The sequence below is a fragment of the Neodiprion fabricii genome, chromosome 2 (assembly GCF_021155785.1).
Source record: "Neodiprion fabricii isolate iyNeoFabr1 chromosome 2, iyNeoFabr1.1, whole genome shotgun sequence".
Lineage (NCBI taxonomy): Eukaryota > Metazoa > Arthropoda > Insecta > Hymenoptera > Diprionidae > Neodiprion > Neodiprion fabricii.
This window is the reverse complement of record NC_060240.1, coordinates 34,341,909-34,348,976: the sequence shown is the minus strand read 5'-3', so window position 1 is coordinate 34,348,976 and position 7,068 is coordinate 34,341,909. Positions and strand designations below refer to the sequence as shown.

At 44.2% G+C, this 7,068-nt stretch overlaps 1 protein-coding gene across 1 annotated transcript in view; it reads left to right on the top strand.

The window, feature by feature from the left end:
- The first annotated feature begins 5,957 nt into the window (after window positions 1–5,957).
- LOC124175394 (POU domain, class 6, transcription factor 1) overlaps window positions 5,958–7,068 on the top strand; it is a 164,007-nt gene continuing 162,896 nt past the window's right edge. The window contains exon 1 of the mRNA XM_046555601.1: window positions 5,958–6,052. The gene's annotated coding sequence lies outside the window, so the exon portion shown is untranslated. The remainder of the gene's footprint in view (window positions 6,053–7,068) is intronic.

The following is a 7,068-nucleotide window of genomic DNA, read 5'->3' as shown; positions in this document are numbered from 1 at the left end:
TATGACGATAAATTATAACGCCCTACTTGGCGACAGCTTGGCTCATGCGAGGTCGTTTAAAAAAACATTACACGTGCCTCGCGATAATAAAATAAAAACGAATGTAAAATGAGAAAAAAACAAATGAAAAAAAAAAAATACAACGAATAAAGTGGAAAACTGAAAGAACGAGAGGAGAAAAAAGATCACCGGAATATTATAAATGAAATGTTTCACAATCATTCGTGTAAAATCTGTCTGTGTAGATCGTAGAAACGATGCAAATCCTGCAGCAGGTGTAACTTAACACCGCTATTCGCTATATACAATCCGGTCGCGTTTCAATCGACGGTGTTCGTTCCCATGCGGCAAATTATATTCTCTCGTGTCTGAGGAATCGATTTTTCGTTTTCGCCCCCTTCGTTCTTCGTTTCACGTAATGAATGTCAAATCGCGTATTTTCGGTGAAAACGATTCCCCGGACTGGAAACGCGGCGAGGAGGATGAAATTCAAGTCGATCGACGGCAAGTACAGAAGGAGAGAAGACCGGATCGCCGTGGCTGCGTTTCAGGATGCAGGTATTACTAACGGGACAATACATACCCCGCGGACAGTACAATGGTCATTGTAAATCAGAGCATTTTAAAAATCCTACAGGATATATGTTGACTCGGCCTCGTATATCGCCGTGTCACACGCGCGTACCATTGCTGCCCATTAAATACAGCATTATGCTACCCGACGTCCGGCCCGGCATGGTAATTGCCAAGATGTATTTCCCCCGACGTTTTCGGTCCGCGTCTCATTGTGAGCGACTTATCCTACCGTTCGATCATCTCTCCTTCTCTCCAATTTCTTCCTCTTTCTCTCTATATTAGTTTCTCTCTATCTCTCTCTCTCCGCCATCTTATCTCTCTGGTACACACGTGACAATTCTTTATTTCGTTGACGTAATTAGAGAATAACCGGAAAACTCTGTTACCTCGTATCTCGTTTTAAAAACGCTTTATCTTGCAGATAAATGTACCTTCGATTATAATGTATACACTTTCGAAACAAAATATCTTTCACAATCGCGTAGTGACTCGATCTGTAACATTTTTTCTTTCTTTTCTCTTCTGCCTTCTGCAAATACGTTGGTTAGAACAGCGAGAAACCCGACGTCACTTTGGTTTCTTTTGACACACAGCTTCCAATAGCTGGCCAGAATTCTACGTGTGATCGCTAATCCATGGTAAGCCTTACAGTATAATCGATACATATCGGAATCTAAGATACCCGTAAGTGTCGGTTGGGCAAGTCTGCATGACACGGGCAAACTGCACTGCCAGTGCAAACCGCGTGAGTAAAGTAGGTGTGTAAACTGACTGCATGATCTACACATACGATATTTTACTGCCGTTCGACACGCCACTTTCAAACTTATATCTATGAACTTAACTTACGCCGCCGCAGTTGTAATCGGCACAAGAAAGTGAGGATGTGTAACGGCAAATAGCCGCGGATCCACGCTCAGGATCGGCGATCGGAGTCTTCGGCGGTTGCTCAGGATTTTCTCGTGCGATAATTGATGGGTGTGAATTGATGAATCTTGCGCTATCTGAAATCTGCATCGTGCAGATATCGCCCGCCGACTGCCGGCTGCCGATTTCTCGCCTCTTAAATGTAACGTGTGGGATCCTCGTTGTTGCTCGGTGTAGGTGTAAGAAGGCGTCGTGCGATGAAAGCTGAGTTCTAATTTCAGCTTCGCTCGTGAAAGTCCCAGTATCCAGCGATTTATATCCGTTTACCTGCTTACCGGTAAGGCGAATTAATTGCAAATAGTTTCTAGGAACGTGTTCGGTTAGGAAAACCTGTCCTAATCAGCTGGCCTAATCAGGATAATACGCCCGCTAATTCCCGGTACGGACAGAACCCGTGAGGTACGTTTGTAACGGGAGAAAATTTACTCTCTAACCGCTGCTTAATTTTATATCCGTTGTAATCGTCATCGGCAATTCCACACTCGCAAATACAGTCATATTTGTGATCCGCGATACGTCCGGTATGTTTCATTTTACGTTTAACGTAAGTACCTGCAATTTTCTCAAGTGTAATTCAGTTTGCAGGAAATATCATTCGCCGATATATACTTAGTCAATACTGTTCTCAACTCAGTCGGGCTGTTTGTGAAACTTTTTACACGAGCTGTACACCGATTGTTCCATCGATCACTTTTCATCATTGCTGCATGCCGAGAAGAAATTGCGGCTAGCAACTTCCGACCGCGTGTCATTCGATAATCAACCGCCTGTATCTAATTCCGTAAGTTGAACCGACGCTAATTAACGCTGATTGGTACCAGCTACTTTAGATAATTTGCCGTGACTCAAGCGGTAATGATCCACACACGTCCTTGCTCCGATTAATCGACCTACTTTTATTTAGGCACAGTAACTAATTGATCAATTCGACTAGTTTTCACACCGCTACAATACCGAATATTGTACAGTGTATACGGTGAAAAGAATAAAAAGTTACCGTGCTCTATTCCATGAACTACAATTTGTCTCTCTAACTATATAAGCCTAGCTTGTCGGGCTTTGCCGTTAAATTACACGATGGAAGAAATTAGTGATTCGTATTAGGAAGACGGCATTTCGGAAAGATGGCATTTTTTTTTGTTTACTTGCATAACAAACGTAGTTTATCGCGTTTTCTTTTTTACCTGTATATCGAGGCTCTGAATGTACTTCGAAAGCCCTGAATGCTCGTAAAAGTGACGTAAAGCTACTTTTCTCACCAAGTATCCGTACTCTAGTGATTTGGTCTAATTTTTTTCTTTGATTCCGGTGAGCAGTTCCCTAAATCGAATTTCTCTTAACTTAGGTCTTCTCATATTTGATACGCAACGTAAAAATGAGCTCCACTGTCGGGAATATAACAAGTTAGCTGAAATCGTAGAGTTAACAAGAGGCTATACGTTTAGGGGTAGTAAGCGTTAATGTATTCAGCTGTACAGAAGTGAAGCATGCATATTCTAGATATATTATAAATAATTACTCAATTATATCTTTGGAAAGGTGATGAATAAAGATGGTCGGGTGTTGCGGCGGCGCGGAGAGGGTAGCCAAGCTAATAAAAAAAACTTATGTTGAATATTCAAACGCAACAAACTAGGTACACTGGTTACGGGTCCTTTTCCTCTGCCACCCGAGGGAAGACGGAGGAACGCTTATTTCAAATGGAGATCCATATTACGACGTTTTCGACGAAGAAGTTCAATTTTCACCAGGGCGAAAATTTCCACCGCGGGCTGTTCGGGCGTTTACTCTAAGAAGATAAGAGAGAGAAAAAAAAAGAAGAGTTTCCATTGGTTCAACAGTTGCAAGAGAAAACTGTAGTCGTGTAGTCCGTTATTTTTTAAATATTACTATGAATAAATTTCACGTACTCCTCCACCGGACACGATAAGTTTAAAATATCGCGACAAACGAACGGAGACTTCTCTAGCCCACGCGCAGTCGGCTTAGGTACTTCCTCTTCCGCCGGTGATAATATGCACCTATGAATTTACGACGTGTGGAGTGTGCGTTGAAAAGAGAGCCATTTACAGAAAATATAAAAGCACGGAGATCGCGCGCGGATAAAGTAAATATAGAGCGGAAGAGAAACGAAGTAGCAAAACACGCGTTATACGAGCCGTGCAATAGGTAATATAACCGATGCAAGAAAGCGGGCCCCCGGTCTGTCCGAAAATATTTTTATAAGACGGAACTCGCCCCTTCAAACCCCGATGACTTGGCCTGGCCCCCTTATAATGCGGGACGACGGCCTTTCTCCGCTGGACATGATTGCCTGCTGATAGAATTATCGAGGGTGGAGTTCGGAGCCTGCGTTCGAAACGTGTTCTCGTCCCCGAAAATACATGCAACGTAGCGCGCATACACGTCGCCCGAAGTACGTTGCGCGAGGAGAAGAGTTTATTTTTTTCTTCCCCGGCGGGACTGGATATCGGGCGATAGTAAGACTCGAGGAAAATCTGAGGCAAGGAAATGGAGGGTGGAACGGGGAGGAAGAGGGTCCTTGATGTCATCCCGGGTGCGCTCGAGCAGCGAGCGGGAGACGGACCGAACGTGAAATTCATAAGATCATGAGATTCGAGCAATGTCCGGATGTCAGGGGTTGCGTGCCGTGCGGCGCGAGGGCGCGACACGCGTTGCAGCGTCGAGGGCTGCGGGACGGGGTTGCGAAATTGAAAGACTTGAGTGGCATTTACGCCAATTTCCTTCGCCATAAGTTCATAATTTTATTGCCAATTTATGACCCATTACAACCCATGACGCGTAGGGGTTGCGCCAGTTTTCGCGAACCGGAACGAAAGCCAAGACGATTTCTAGTATAATACCGGCTGTCAGGGCGAAACAGAGATTTCCCGCGAGGCGTTTCATGCCGCTGATCGTCCGGGAAGAAGTGCCCGGGGCGCGAATCGCCGCGTGCGCCTCAACAATATAGTTTTCAAAAAGTTGAGCGCGTCACTTTATCTTTGTGATAAATACGACACGGTTTACGCGCATTATTCCACCCCCCACACCTCGGACGCCAACGCGTACGTGTGCAACGGCAGGGGTTGTACGATTCGGAGGCCCACCACCACGTTCTCGCGCCGCTCTACACATAGCCCATCTTTTTTAATGTTAGGTAGTTATATCCGCGCAGAACGCGCGGAAAACCCCAGGTCAATTTTTATCACGCAAACCGAGCGGTCGCCCGGTCGGCCGGCCGGCCCGAGCGTACCTATAAAAAATGCCTCTTTACGTATGGGGATTGGTCCGCGGAATAGGGTAATGTTGTTTTTTTCAACCCGGGTGGAAAAAAATTCGCCCCGTTCGTCGATTGGTCGAGAGGACAGATGACGCGGTGAGCGACGTGCCAACCTTCCTCCCCCGCCCCCCGCCTCCCCCCTCGGCCCCTCTCCCACCCTCTTACCCCACCTTCCCTGTGACTCCGACATCGTGGTGGGGGTGCCGTTACCGAGTGAGGGGCGCACGCCGGGCGGAAGGGGATGGATATTGGATGGAAATATCATTACGTTCGAAAAGCCTTGGTACCCTTCCGAATGGAAAAAAATAATATGGGAACGAGAAAGAATAATGATCGCGAGAGGAAACGAGTGAAAAAAATTTATACAGATGAGTAAGCAGCTCGTATGATGCACGGTTTGAAAGGACAACCTCGTCGAGATTTGTCCGAAGAGGATTTTTTGGGTAGCTGTAAATCGCGATTGCACGGCTCTGCAGTCTCAGAGATCTGGTGCATCATCGAACAGGGCTGGTAGCGGTCAAATCCTTTCAAAAAAGTGAGAGAAGTTACCTTGAAATTTATCGTTAGAAAAAGTGAAGCGGAAGTAACTGGTCAGAATTAATTATTGCAAAGTAATTAAACGACGAGTTTTATTCATCTCGTTAGAAATAGCTCTATTTTCAACTATTTTGCGGTGTACAGGTTTTCCAAACTACAAGAATGTATCACTGCACTCGACATTCTTGGTAAACGAATGACAAGTGAACGACAACTCTGATTTATAAACTTATTTTTGCTTAGAGCGAAACGTTTTGATACAGAAACAATGAACAATGCAATCACAGTTGATTTTAGGAAATCAATCTGTAGCTGATTTTCTCGCTAAACATATTATACTTGATACCGCGTGGGAAAAAAGTTGCGCAACCAAATTTTTTATACACGAAACACAATCTCGATCGAAAAAGTGACTCGAGTGACCGTTTCTTGTAAAAAGTGACAAAAAGTGACTAACAGTCGGAGAAGTGACCGACTACCAGCCCTGAATTCGAATGATAATCATAAAAAAAAACAAGTGATTATTTTACTGCTCACTACTTTTTTCACTCCTTACAGACGATAAAACTTCAATCTTATAAATTCTTTTAACTGAATATCTCTGCGTCGTTTAATATATTTTGACTTCTTCCTTCAGGCGAACATTACCAGATGGTTTCGTCAAGTCCGTATCGTAAGAAAATTGTGCCTGAAAGTCGCTGTTTGCCAGAATTATTAACTGCAGCTGCATCGGTGAGTGAGATTTTTTTCCGTTGAATATTGATAAAACATCTGCATATGAAACGTGTAAACAGAAAATTGAATAAACTCCTCCGTCAATCAGGGAGATTGTGAAGAGAAATGGTAATTTTGTATGAATTATCTCAACCGTGAGCTTTGCCGCTGTATCTATGCGGTCAATTTTTTAAAACGCTGTATTTCTTCCTGAAAATGTTCAATTTCCAACGGGATAATGATTATCCCGCAACAGATTACCAAATAAACGCAAAAGATTCGAGAAATATTGTTCTGGAAATCAAACGTTCCAGCCACTCGAATATTCGGCTCTTCAAACTTACGTTTAACCCTTTCGGTTGCGAAAATGCACAAAAATTCAGGATTTTGCCATGGAATATGAAAAAAGGAAATAAAGGGTGCCGCTGTAGTGGCTTCTGTAACCGAAAGGGTTAATCCAGGTATACCACACCTCAACAAGTCGAGTTGACTTGTTGAGCAACTTGGAATCCCGTTCCATTCGGAGCCGAGTCTCCGGGTTTTGATGGGAATTTCCGCCTGGTCTGAGATTGATGTCTGGTCAGTGTATAAGTTGCAGTACGTAACCACGCGGATCGTAAATATGAACGTCGAGCTGAAGATTCCCTGGGACTGCAAGCTGCATGTTCCGGCGAATGACTCCAGGCTATATGCCGCGATATTTATTCTGCACTTGCTCCCGACAGTGCAACGTGATCAGCGCATTAACCAGGCGGGCTTGGCTCGTTTGGTTCGCAATTTTCATTATCTTTTTTTTTCATCTTGTTTTGCGATTTTTTTGATTCTTTTTTTTCTTTTTTTTTTTTCATCCTTCATTGTGCTCTATTTTTTCACCCCCATTTTTCCCGCTTCCCTCGCAACAACGTCCTTTTCCGACCGGCGCCTGCCTGGGATGCGTTTTTATCGATTCGTAGAGCCCAACCGATGCCCCTGTGTCTCTACATGCATGTGTATATCTGGCGTATATATATGGGAGTATTTATGTACCTCCGCCT